We start from the raw sequence: 15,027 nt of genomic DNA on the forward strand, positions 1-15,027 counted from the left end.
AGGAACGTCTGAGGAAAGGAAGAGCATATACAAAGCATACAGAACTGACTCTTGTTGAATTCTTTCAGAAAGCTGGGGGGTGAGGGTGGGAGGTTGTTCGTCTTCCCCCTGCTCTTCATGACAAACACACCTATTCAGAACTCTTCCACTTGTTGTTTTTGTTGTTGTTGTCTGTATCTCATACCTTCTTTGAAACCTCAGCTCAAGAGAGTGGGCCATGAGGGAAAAACATAGCCATTTTTTAAAAAAATACATCAGATTCTAAGCCCTGTTTAGACAATTTCTAACTTTTATGTTCTTTTACGTCTTCAAAAAAGTGCTGCCACTTTTATTTCTCCTGTGTTTTAGGGGCTGTGAGATAAATTTTAAAAAAGAGACACCACGTCCGCAATCGCTGTGGTTCCCTGCAAAGGGGGGTGGGGGGGAGAGAAGCAGCTCCTCCTGAATGTCTTCCTTGTGAAGGAGCTGCCAAAGAAACTTGGAAAGACAGTAGGTGGAAACTATTTGTGGCATTATGTTTAGTTGAACATAAAATGCTACTTCCCCCATCAGTGACAAAGCAGCTGGGTTGAAGACGAGTCATTTTAATGATATGCCTTTTCAATGTCCTTTTAATATTAGTGTTCTTAGTCTTAGGAGGATTTCAACTTTTTTTTACAAGTCAACAGAATGAAAACAACACTTGCATAATTTAAAATTGCATTTAAAAAGGGAGTGGGATTTAAAAAATGAGTTCATCTGTTTCAGATGGGAAGGCATAACCCTGACCTGCTAGAGCCACAGTGGCCACTGCAGATAAGGTCCTGCACTCCTGGTAGATGACATAGAGCAGGACTTCCTTGGCAGATTTTATTCCTATGCATCCTAGAATTAGGGAGCAGAAGTATAGGAAGTTTAAAGGTTATCTAATCCTCCATGCAGGGTCAATGCAGGATCTGCAAGGTAGGGTGAGATTCCAGAATCCCTGTCAGACAGCCATATAGCTACTGGTTAAATATTTCAAGCACAAGAGAGCCAACTATCTTCTGAGGCAATCTGTTCTGTTGTCAGTTTCTCTAATGTTCAGCAGAAATCTGTTCTTCGGCTATTTCCACGCAAATATTCTACCTTTTTCCTCTGAATCAACAAATAAATCTGTTCATCTTCCACTACACAGCCTTTCAGATATCTGAAAGGCTATCATGTTTCTTCTTAATCTTCTCTCCCCCAGGCTAAAGATACCCAGCTCCTTCAATCATTCCTTCTAAAGATGTGGTTTTGAGACCTCTCCCCATCCTGTCTGCCCTCCTTTGGATGCACTTTAGTTTGGTAAAGTCTTTCTTCAAAAAATCACATACTTCAATAATCAGTAAAAGATTGCCCAAAACACTGATGAAAAAATTATGAAGAACAATAAAGAACAGAGGGGATCAACACAAAATAAATAAATATTCAAAGATAATTGGAAAAAACTAAGACAACAGGGTGGAATGCACTGTGTACTTCCTTAGATTTAAATGCATACATTGCTGCTTTAGAGCAATACACATTATGAGTAATGAGACATCCCAGTCTTCCAACTAATTCTCATTCTGGGGCCAAGCTTTAGGCTACCAAGACTATCCATAGGGCTACAGATGTCACAATGTCCATTGGATATACAATTAGCTGTGATACAAGCTATGATATAAGCAGCCAAGGACAATTAGTAGCAACACTGGCAGGGTATAGTAACAGGAACATGTGGGAAGCATCACTGCCTTGACAAAAAAGCAACATATATCCAAGGACAGCAGTGTAAACTGACAAGTAATGTTGCAGTTTATAAACAACTGCTCTACCAACAGCAAGCTACAAGTAAAAATGTGTAGTTTGGAACAGTTGTACTTGCATCTATTATGACCTAGGGTTCTCCTGGACTTGCAGCTCCTGCTGCATCAGCAGGTGGAAGCCATGACCAGGGCTAAACCCAGACAAGATCCAGTAGATAGTGCCCAATACTCAGCATGAACAGAGAAAATGTTCTGTCATGAGACACATGGGATATACTGTCTAAATCAGCATTTCTCAACTTTGGCAACTTGAAGATATGTGGATTTCAACTCCCAGAATTCTCCAGCCAGCCATGCTGAAGTCCACACATCTTCAAATTGCCAAGGTTGAGAAACACTGATCTAAATGCTCAGCCTTGCAGGAAACTAAAAATACATTCTCATTATGCCCAACTGAAACATCTTCCCATCTTTTTCAGCATCAGGCTGAAATGGAGATATTATTAACATAAAATAACCCCAGCAGTTTCATTTCAAGCTAATCTAGATAAAAACTATGAAATATTTGAGAACTAATGCTTGAGCTTTCTTCTTGTCCTTTTCCCTCCTGTTTCCTCCCCACCCTGTTTTCCTTCTCTTATTTTTTAAACTTGAAATTAAAGCCTCAAGCAGGATTACCTTTGTTTTAGTATTCTTAAAGTCAGTCTGAGAGACTTTCAGGCTAAAAGGTGGAATATAAATGTTTTGAATAAATGCATCTATATGACAACGGGAGAATGGATAGTTCATTCTGAATTCTACACATCCTTTAAGAGGACACGGCCAATGTTCTTGCAGACTACCAATTAAATGCAGAATATTCCAAGATGGAAAAATGCACTTGCCTCATTTGTATTTGGTACAAAAAAAGCTAAAGACAGAAGTTTGCTTGGTCTCTTCCCCCACCCCCATCTTAGCTGAAATCAGTGGGAATAATCTATATTATACAAATGGGTGTCCCTGGTCCTGATCCAACTCTAGTCACTCATAGTCCAAAGATGCTACTTTCTACATGGATCTTTCATGTTATAATACAAAAAAAGATGACATCTTGTATCTTTGTGTGTGTGTCCGTGTCTGTATATGGTGATACATTTCTTCCTTTTCAGAAGGTAAGGCTATGTTCTGACCACTCTTTCTTTCTGAATGAAGTAAGGCAAGTTTTATTTACTTGTCTTGATTGCTACTATACTGTAATATGTTTTAATTATTTGTAACCACCCCTTTCCCCTCTGCTTCCAAAAAATCAGCATAGAAATGATTAAATGTCACATTTCAGAAAAAATCCAGCACAATTCCTTCTTTCTAATTGAATCTGCTAGTGGGTAAGGAATATGCTTGCTCTGACAGCCTGTAGTTGGGCCCAATTTTCTCAGTAGGTCTACTCAGAAAGATAAATATATTTTATGATGGCTGGATATTGTGTCTTCCTAATACCATTTCTAGTCAGTAAAAAAATGTAAGCTGATTGTTACAAGCAGATTTCCATCTCCACTCTGATCAATGGCACCTATGGAGGTGATCAAAAACAGCAAGATGGTAGATGGAGTGTTAAATACAAACCCTGCCCCTTGTATATGCATTGTTCTCAACCTATAGGAAGGTTGCAAACTGCTAACAGAGAACATCTCTGAAATACCTTCAACTTGGTAGTTCCTCATATGAAACTAGTATGAAACTTCTTAAGTATAGATTACACTAACCATACATGTGGGCAATAATAGCTGGTATGAATGCACATAGCCAATAAGAGTAATTTTTGCTTACTGATATGTCTCTTAGTTAAACAAGTAACATGAGCATGATCAGTGGAAGTAGCTGTGCTCACAGGAGGCAATCAGCAGAAATCTCAGCAAGTGCAAGTAAAGAGCCAGTCAAGGTGGAGGGAAAGGAGGAAAGGACTTCACTGATTGCTATGTTAAAGTGATTCTCATGTGTACAGATACGCTAAAGGGTCAGAGATCATGCCCACAGACTCCATAATTCAGATGCACAGAAAATCAGAACAAAGGCATTGAAATATGAAAGTGTAACAAAATAACAATCCAGCTGTTCAACCCAGAAATCTTCAAATTAAGGATGCAATATCAATACAAAACACGATTCACAAGGGTTTCTCAAGATAGATTATCACGAATCACTTCAGAGGTGAAAGACAAGGGAAACTAAGTGATTTTTCAATAAGCAGGTGACAAGAGCCTAAACGCAAAGCAGGATCTGGTTCTGGAAAGAGTACTTGAGCCATTGCCAAGATTGCTGAAACTATCAAAGTCTGATGCTGAATACTTACATACTATAATACACCTGCAAGGAATTGTAAAGTTTTCTATTTGCAATGTACATAGATATTCTGCAAACAGACTCTGCCCAAGAAATACAAAGCACATAAAAGCCCTAGTTCATCAGCATTTTGTTCTGAAAACTGGATACAAGTACCTAAGTGAGATATATGTACAATACTGGGAGATGCAACTGTAACCATAGATGAAGCAATCAGGGAAGGGTTGTGGACTGTCTTCATGGCTTAACCCAAAGAAACCACACTACTTACATCTTTTTATATTTAAGTTACTGTATGAGCACATGACTTTACAGAGCATTATTAATTGTTTCTTACATCTCACTTTTCTCAGAAACTCTTTTTGATTTTGAAACTGAGAACAGCCCATCTTACATTTTCTGTTGATTTTTGCTCATCTCTTTTTTTCCAATTCCTTATCTCTATTCCATTCATGTTTCCAAGATTGGCAGCCCAATTAGAAAGTAAATTTCATCAATTTCAAAAAGATTCATTTAAGCAGTTTTAAGAATACTTAAGAAGAGACCAACTGCATTTGAATTCTACAAAACCCATGTTGCTGCTGCTCAGTAAGTATTAAATGACAAAGATAACAGCAGCAGTAAAGAAGCCATTTAGTCATAAGGCACTATCATGCTCTAGTGTGTCCAAGAAAAAAAATCCAGGATGAAGGTAGGTAGACAAGGAAGAATGACTACACATTTAAATTCTTGCAGTGACAACCCTTTATTTTCCTCCATATAAATGAATTATTGCCATTCATTCCTAGGATGAAAATTAAAGTGCTGCACTTCAGATTCTTCACCCTGATATTTGGTGGCTTGGCCCTTCCTAATGGGATCAGGAAAAGCATCTCTCAGAGCTTTATAAGACTTCTCACCACACACACACACGTCATAACGATGGGCACATTGCTAGTTAATAATCAACTTCTACTTCAATTACAAACTGTACTAAGGCTGTGCTATAAAAGCAGACTCTAGACTAGATAGGGGGTCAGGTCTGTTGCTAATGCAATGAGATTTATATCAATGGCTCATTGGTGTGACCCAAGTAATCAATGAGAAATAAATGTCTTAAGATGTATAACCTACCATGGAGGAACCCTGATTATTTCCTAGTTCATCGATCATGCTGGAAACTGCTACACGAAGAAAGCAAGAGTATTAATCTCCTAACCCAAGAAGCAATGACCCCCCTACACCTTCTTTTTCTCCCCAACAGATACCGTTTTTTTCCTTGAATGGAGATATATATATATATATGGTTTGTCCTTTGGATATGGAACCTAGAAAGATGCTGCCACCATCTGACAATAAGAATTGTGTTTTAGATGTTTAAGCTACAGTTACCCTCAGTTCAGAACAGGACCATACCATAGGTTAAAAATAGGATGCATTAGAAGAGGCAGTCAGCCAAAGCCTTTATATGCTAAAGCATCTATGAAGACATTCTTACATTCTGTTTAAATGTTAAGGTGACACGAAAAAGAAAAAAAATACTGATGCAATCCTTAAATGTTCAGAATACAGATGTGAAAAAATACTAACACAACACAAATGACTCCTTCTGGCTGGGGACTACATACGGGGACCAAACTTAACGGAAAAAAACAACTGTTCTGAGATACCCATTCTGGGTGCTGGAAAGGCTCAGCCTATTGATTTGTAGTGTACTGACTGTTTCTTGTTTTAAAGAAAAACTTTGTTTCTCAACCAGGAAATTAGATTTTCACAATTGCACTAAAAGCACAAAAGTATCCCCAAGCTAACCAGGGTCTGTCACCATTTAGAGAAGGACAAAACACATATTTAAGATGTTCTCCTTGTTTCCTTGAGTTACTTAAGCCCACACTTCACAGTATAGCTCCTTGAAAGCTGAAAGGGGACCTTTCAAAAAGCTCCTATTCTTGACAGGCATTAGTTTTCCCAAGGGAAGAAGCACTTACCAAGGCCTTGCTCTGTAATATAGGAATCTGACAATTGTTCATATGCTTTCAGAATTGAATAGGTTGGAACCAAATCACTTGCTCTGTTGAAAATTCACTTGCTTTCAGAATCAGGCTGCAAACACAAGGCACTTCTGTATGTCTTTGTGCTATGTTCTGTACAATGCAGGCCCCGATCTACTGTATACCATTTCCTAGATATAGTATTTCTGAAAACCAAACCAAACCTTTGTCTTAGGCAATAAAATTGTCTCTAATCTAAGCTGAATGCTGCCAAACACCTTGTTGTAGCAAAACATTGCAATCAGTGAAACGACTATTTCAATCAACGTATTAACTACCATAAATGCAATTGGTTTTTATTGTCAAAAATTACTTTTGTTGCAACACGTATTAGACTCTGATTATGTATAGTTTTATGGGAGTTTACTCCTATTTATATGGAAGCAAGTGGTAATTGTTTCAACAAAACCTATTATGGAACGATGCCTGTGAAAGCTAAAGGATGGCCAACTACAAAGAGGATATCTATCGACTTGACTCTCTAAACACAGCAACTTTGCCCTCACTGCCCATGAAATTCTGCATGCTGCTGCTTTTGAGAAAACAAAAGCTAAAAGTAATGTAGAATTCAAATGTCGTGATTTTCTGGATCAGTCAACAAGTTAAGATCATTGCTGCATCCAATTATTGAAACAGATGGGGCAGAAATTTGTGCAAAGACGACAGATAGCTGTCCTGGGCATTGAATGTGACCTTTGGCAAAGTTTCTAACTTAGATTGCCAAAATTTAAGAATTGGCATCTGTTGCCTGTACTTAATATAATGTCATAAAGATAAGGTAGAAATATTAGGAATAAATACGTTATAAGGCAGTGTTTCTCAACCTTGATAACTTTAAGATGTGTAGACTTCAACTCCCATTTGAAGTCTACACAGCTTGAAGTTGCCATGGTTGAGAAACACTGCTCTACATATATTCTTCAAAAATGAAAAGCAGATGAGCTTACATATATATACTCGTAAGCACAATGGGCTGACTGCATGATGACTAATGTAACTCCGTACCACTGACTATAAATCATAGTGAGAGGTGTCTTTGCAAATTTCCCTTTGCCTTTTCATGCAAAAAGTCAGCCTAACGTATTTGTAGTGTTATCTTATTCACAGAGTTGTCCCAAGACATTTCATTCTCTAAAGATGAAAAGCAAATAGCAAACTCCCCATAAACCAAGGTACAAAGATCTAAGATTTGGCACTTGAAGCAGAATTCCCATAACTGTCAATCCCTAGCAGTAATTAAATAATGACCAAGTGGCCACCCTTCCCTAACACCCACAGTCAGCTGACTGGGGTGATCACCTCACTTGTCCTATGAAAGCTTCCTTAATCTGATAGTGTGGAGTGCCTCAGAGATGACTTTGGAGAAACTATGCAGCAACAGTTACAAAAGCAGGTTTTCAGCCCAGGAAATGAAGACAACATTAGAAAGACACTTAAACTGGCTCTGCCTTAACTTCCTGGGATATAAGAGGGAGGGAAGGAAAAACACAGACAGCTTTCAAGAGCCCATTACTATAGCTCCGGGTTTCTCAACCAGAATTTCCTGGAACCCTAGGGTTCCACGAGAGGTCAGCAGGGGGTCCCTGGGAGATCACAATTTATTTAAAATATTATTTCAAATTTGGGCAACATCACATAAAGAGTTAAGTTTCATTCTTTATTTTTAGTTTAAGAACACCGTTAATGCATATATACAGGCCTACACATGAAACGAATATCATAATTTTGTAGCTTCTGGCCTATATTTGAGCCTGAACATGCAGGGGTTCCCCGAGGCCTGAAAAGTGTTCCTCCAGGGTCAAAAAGAGAAAGCCTTGAGAAAGGCTGCTATCGCTTATCTCAATAAAGTATACTTCTAGCCATTCTTGAAGTCTGTTTCCTGACCTGGCCTACCTTGAAGACTGACAGGTATTTTCCAGAGGGGCCAAAAACACATGTGTGCAAGTAGCTATGAATGCTGTAGTCCCAGCACATCTGGAGGCCCTTAGGATGCCCCTATTTTGCTGTACACATATAATATTATAACCCAATATTTACATCAAGTTTTTAAACAATTTACACACTGTCCATTTAGTCCAGCTGGAATTCTTCTTTTAATTTTTCAGCAATAATTTTTCCCCTGAAAAATAATTATAATATTACAATTATGAAAAGCAATAATTTTCCATAGTGTCAGGCCTGGTAGCTTTATATTACAATAGTTTGTTTTATCCCAAGAAATATAAAACTAAAGAATGGATAGATTTTTATTTCACTATTTCACTGTACTATGTTCAGATAGTATAGACAGCATGCAATAAAATAGCTCTTTAATTGTTTTTATTTCTGCCATAAATATTAAATCTTGAATTTAATACAATCCCCCATACAAGGGAGATTACAGAAAACTGTTCAGTCTCGATTACATCTGCCACCATTATCATATGCTCAGTGACTTCAAGATGACCAGCTCATACGAAACCTACACTGAGGCAATTTTTTTCACATCCTATTCAACTGTACAGTATCTTGAATTGTAAGTAGGGATCTCAAATCCATGCATCACTCAAACATGGAAACCAGGGATTACTTACTAGATTGTAACCAAATGACAACCAGTTGACTGCTTTTACCACCCACATATGCACACATACAACAGTTAATATTTAATCAAGATGCCCAACAAAGTTATGTGGTAGGGAAGAAACCCTGGGACATCTGGGACATTATTCCAGTCTTTTATTCAAGCTGCCAACAGTATATGTGCCTGAAACAACTCTGGCTGCAAAAATGAATGTAAAACAACGTAACTATTAATTTTCACTTGCTACTAAGACACAATTAATTGCTGTCTGACCCAAGATGAAAGATCTCTGGATAAACTGTTGCCCCTTAGCACATTCCAGATTTTTTCATTTACTTATGCCCATAAGCTTATGAAGGAAGAATGACATTTACTGAAGCAGCTGATTCAAGAAGGAAATAAAGATACCAATGAAAATTGTAAACTCAATTAGACACCTGGAATTCCTTTTCTAACCAAACAGGTTTGCCTTTCAGCAGACACACTTGTTCACATCAATCAGCATAATGAACATCTATATCTTTCCATTCATTAGGGATATTTTTCATGCATTATTCATTTTGAAAGCATTTCTGGGCTGAAAATAATTATATTAAAATGTGTAAGCAGAAGTAGATTATCCAATGTTTAGACAACCAATGCCCATCTAGTTCTGATGTCCTCCAGATGTATTGGGACTACAACTCCCAGAATTCCCAGATAGCAACAGTGCAGCCCGTTGATGAGGAATTCTAGGCACTGCAGTATCAGGCAAGGGAAGGCTGTTCTATGCACTGTGCGGGTTCACACAACACTAAACTATAAAATGGTTTGTTTGGGTTTAGAGAATTTAAGGCTCAGAGGAATACAGTATATGAACCTAGACCTTTGGCAAACCATAGCTTGGTGTTATATCTGCCTTGGTTTATAAACTACACTATGCTGTAAACATAGATTGCTTCATTTTGCATATTGTGCATACCCAGCAAATTATCCAATAACCATAAGCAAAGCAAAAACATGGCTTATTATGAAATGTTCACTATGCTCAGTATGACTACACCCCAGATAAGGTATACACGCTTCCAGCCTGCATATCCTATATAGTTCCCTTTGTGGAATGAAGAGAAATGACTTCTGAAGGAAATGACACACTGACAGAATTTCATCCAATCCAGTTTAATACAAATAAACCCAATTATATGGATGGTTCTCATAAATTCCATTATGTCAAAAGTTACTCTAATCCTATGCATATTTAGTTGGATGTAAGTTCTTCTGAATGCAATAGGACTTTTTCCAAATAATCTTTTTTATTATTTCATCTTAGTACAGACATCCTCCTGAGCCAAAAGGTACTGGACTCAAGTTATGTGTGCTGACGGTGGTGGACAGACTAATCAGGGACAGGAAGCCATTCACTATCTGAGAAGCAAACATCTATGCATTGCAAAGAGGAAAGATAAGAGATAAGCAGGGTATGAACAAGGTCTCACTTATATGAGATTAAACCATTCCCCTGGGAATGGAACAGACAGTTTGTTTTAATACTCAAAGGGTTTTCTGGTGGATTGAATAGCTGGATGGAGAACTACAAAACTGCAGATTTAGACAGAATCCCAAAATTTATCAAAGTGAAAAAAAATAATTGGGAAACAAATTCCTGGGAATGGGGGAAGGAAAATCCCAAAACAGCCCAGGAAAAATGCAGAGTGGAATGGAGTCTTGTGGAGGAGAACACTACAGGTAAACTCCACAGTACATTTTATTACAGATAATGTAAGATAAAAAATCACAGCTGCTATAGAAAATGTTTTGAAGATTGAGCAGTTTTCCTGCATTTGGGATACAAAGTATAATTCCATTCCAAAGCTATTTCCAAAATAATTGATTAACTTTTGATCATTAATACATTTTAATCTATTGATTACATTACTAATTTCCTGAATGAAACCAGTATGCCATTTCTATATATTTTGTTAGCAACCAAGACCATGTTAGAAATCCATGTCCTCCAGATGTATTGGGACAACAACTCCCTGAATTCCCAGGTAGGAACTGTGCAGCACACTGTTGAGGCATTCTAGGCACTGCAGTATCAGACACCAGAAAGACATCAGGCAAGGGAAGGCTGTTCTATGCACTGTGCGGGTTCACACAACACTAAACCATAAAATGGTTTCTTTGGGTTTAGAAAATTTAAGGCTTAGAGGAATACAGTAAAATAAAAATAAAATATACAAAATAAAAGAATAGTTCATCAAAATTTCCAAAAAAATCTTTCAAAGTTCTTTTAATGGTTTCTAGCCATTTTTCCCTTTTCTTCTAAAAGTATTTGATGATGGATCTCACTATCATAATCTCCACCGTAGGCTAACTAGCTTAAGACCAACCAAAATGATACAGAATACACACACACACACAAAACCATTTCAATAGTTTGAAACCACCTTCTCTAATCTGGTGCCCTCCAGATGTTGCAAGACTAAAACTTGCCTAACTCTCCACCATTCTGTGTAATCACAGCGTACTTTATTTATGAGGCACTCAATTCAGGAAATATACTACTGTATTCACACTTTCCCAGCAAACAAATTTCAGTTTGCTTGGGTAACATGTAAGTACATTCTTATACAGAGGTTCACCTGGATATACTGAAATTCTGTTCAAATTAATATTCAAGAGCCCATTAATTTTTTTTCTATTTCTGCATTTTAAAATATAATTTATAGACACCAAGAGTAAAAAGCGTAGCTTCTACTGAATTCACAGGAAAAGTTGCTTACAGAGTCAAGAATTTTTGTTCCTTTTTACAGGAATAAGAGCAGAATAGTAACCAGTGGCAATACCGATTTACAATCTGATTAAAAACTAAACTTCTGCTATATTTTGACTCAAAGAAAACGAAGTAAAAAGCATGGCATACTTGTAAGAATCCAGATAAAACCACAAGGGCATTTAAGTGGCATGACAGATAAAGGATCATTTATGGGGCCAAAAGATGAGAAACACCTAGAATTGGGGTTTGTTAGACAATTAGTTCTCCACAAATGACATCCACTAAACTGGAATATCAGTCTTCATAATAGAGATCCTTCTACGCCCCAGCCAGCAGATTCACCCTCTCAGAAATGTGTACTCCAACATGGTTCACACCAAGATTTCTGGCACTTCCAATCTATATTGATCAATAATTTATATAACAAATGTCACAGGACAGATCCTAACAGTTTTAAACTTCTGTCTTTCACAACAACATTGTGACTAAAAGATAGCAATTTTCCCAAACATTATCTTTATGCCTAAAACTCCCTCCTAGATCAACATTGGTCTTTTCTTTCTCTAAGTCCTGCCTCAAAATTATATTTTTTGTGAATTCTGTTGTTTAATCCTTCAGCCCCACCATTTTCAAAAACAAAGCTTTGGTATGCATTTGTGAATGTACCCATATTTTCTTATTAACCATACCTATATTTATTTTTGTTTTCTAAGTATTTTCTCTGTCGTCCAAATTAAGAATGCAATTTCCACAAAGCACAAACATCTCATTTTTAGTTACATTACTCGGTAATGTAATGTAAGAGCAGTTGAAAAATTACACCATTATATAGATCTTCCTGAATCCAAATTAAATGTTCTAACTTTTGCATAAACTTTTTAACAGAATGGGATGTTCAGTCTGAACATTTTTTCCAATCCGCCACACAACTGGAAGCAAACATTTTCAAAACAGTGTTCTTATTTTTCTTCAGGATTCTACAGCTAGGTCTCCTTGCTCACAGTGCTTAAACCAAGTTGCATTAGAGAACTGGTTAAGATGAGAAGGAATATTTTGTCAGAGTGTGTCCCCACCTTCAATGTGGAAACTTATCATTCTAATTAGTTGTATTATCAACCTTTTATAATCTGTTGCTCTTGAAGGCTATCAGTAATAAACTGGTGCTTTAATTATTAAATATAATAGTGCTGTGATCTTTAAAACATAACCACTGGGAATACATTGAGAATGTATATACACGGACACAGTAAATAAATCACCTAAGCTCTATTTTACGTTTTAAAAATGCTGTTAGAAATATATTATGAAAAGCTGTTCCATAAAGAAAACAGAAAACATAGCCTAAGCAGGGAAAACAAAACTACATCAAACTGCAAAACTGTAACACCTTGTTTTCGCTAAAAAGGCAAAATAAGAAGCAAAAAAATAAAACCACTCACCCCTATCCCTGAAAATAATCTCAACTAATCTTGCTTGACAAATGCAGATATAAACATCAGTTTTGACACAGAGCCATGGCAACTGCTCCAGGACCTCTGCCAAAACTGAATTCCTCCATCTGATATCATAAAATGATTTGTGTGTTGTATTTACAGTTCTAGTGATTTGGGCCCAGTCTGATCAACACCGAGCAATCTGGCAGTCCTCCAGAAGAACAGATTTCAGCCCAACTATTATGTCAGAACATGTGTACTTGGTTAGAAAAAGACCGAACTGTGCATATTTCTCCAGGATGTCAGTTTCCATCAGATCTTCGATTGTAAACTAATTGCAATGCTGCTTTCCAAACATCAAACACTTTTGTAACCTATAATAAACAATTATAGTTCCAAAGGCATTAGTCTTCAACAATGCAATAATAAATCTTGTTCACACTGCTGCTACGGTTTAAGCCCAGAAGAGAAATATAGCCACACTTCTGAAGCTTACAGCTTTATGAGATTAAATATAGAATCGTAGTGATTCCTTAATTAAGGTACATATAGCTACCAATTGGGAGAAACAGGCATTATGAGTTGGATCCAAAATGAATTATCCACATTTTGACATACTGAAGTCAAGATGAGAATTGTGACAACCGCACATTCATTTGATTCAGTGCGACTCAATGTCTGAAAAATCTTGCTTGCATCAAACCTTATCCATACTTACTACTTTTCCTGCTTTCCAAGTGCTGTTACACTTGTCAACAGCAATGGAATCATATCAATGCAAGATAAAGTATGATGTATGACATTAGAATTTGGCAATTCTTAAAATTAGGAGCAAAACGATGCTGCATTGGCACCCTTGTGCACTTTCAAGCATCTTTTTCAAAACACTGTGCAGCTTTCTAAGGTATGATTAGATTTCTTTAGAAAATCAGGCAGGCAGGCCTTGATCTTGTCCAAGAATTTGTTAAATGCCAACATTATTTCACGTTAATGCCAAGGGAGAAGTAACCAAAAGCACCTAAAACACTAAGTTTCACTTTTGATTGTGATGGGATATAGATGCGATAAAGAATTTTAAAAAATTTAAAATGCCCAGCATTTTTTTAAAGCCAGTATGTAAAGATGATGAACTATAAATTTAAGATTAGCTGATATCAGGGCTGAATTAAATTGATTGATTTTTATCAGGAAATGTTAACTTCTGTGCCTGTATAAAATTTTACCTTAGTCTGCTTAAGGGATTTCCCACTATAACAGACATAGTATAATCTTGAACTACAGTACTATTTAGTTCTTTAGAACAACGTGAAGCTTATGCCTTCCATCTATAATTGTTAGTAACCTACATTATACTTGCTTATACTTGATTTTTTGGAGTGGTATTCATTACCATAATTATTACTTGCTAGTACTGGTTTTACATAAACACTCCAGCTTGGTTTATAACTGTGCAATCTAAGGCATATCTATCCAGTCAGAACTAAATCTTACTGAGTACCAAGAGACCTGCTCCCCAGATCACAGCCCATCTAAAACAATTATTTTAAATTTGCAAAAATTTTGTAACTAGTACAAAATATAGTACAATATAGATTTAACTAGTACAAAATATAGTACAAATATAATAAACTTCTAATACCAACGTAAAACTACCTTTGGTTGCAATATACATTTGATTCTTCTTTGGATTCCACCCCCTGGGAACAGCTTTCACATACATGTGTGAGTTTTAAGCAAAACTTAGAGATGCCTTTCAAATGTTGTTCATTAAAAAGCCCTTGGATTAAAGCTAACGAAGTCATATCCTTAACATTTTATAGTCAAGATTCTATTTAGTGTTTTATCATCCTGCCTTGAGAATTCTAGCTGTCATCCCAATACATCTAGAAGGCACTAGATGACAGAAGGTGCACCACACTGTGGCCTGAGGACATTACTATGCCATCCCTTAAGCACGTTAAGGAAATCAGGACCAACCCTCTGGTGATGTGCACTCTTTGCATCATGAATGATATATGCTTCCCTTCCATTTTTAGGGCTAGCCAGCATGACAGGCTCTGCACTGAAACTGTCCTTAGGCTATAATTAGGTCAATTAGACTGATGAAGTTTGAGTTACTATCAAGGACCATCAATGTTTAGCTCTTACAAGTCACAGATCGGCTATATACTAT

The 15,027-nt window shown here is 36.9% G+C and overlaps 1 protein-coding gene across 2 annotated transcripts in view; it reads right to left on the reverse strand.

The window, feature by feature from the left end:
• EGLN3 (egl-9 family hypoxia inducible factor 3) overlaps positions 1-15,027 on the reverse strand; it is a 37,292-nt gene that overhangs the window by 17,485 nt on the left and 4,780 nt on the right. The window lies entirely within an intron of this gene.

Source organism: Candoia aspera, chromosome 1, assembly GCF_035149785.1.
Source record: "Candoia aspera isolate rCanAsp1 chromosome 1, rCanAsp1.hap2, whole genome shotgun sequence".
Classification (NCBI taxonomy): Eukaryota; Metazoa; Chordata; class Lepidosauria; order Squamata; family Boidae; genus Candoia; species Candoia aspera.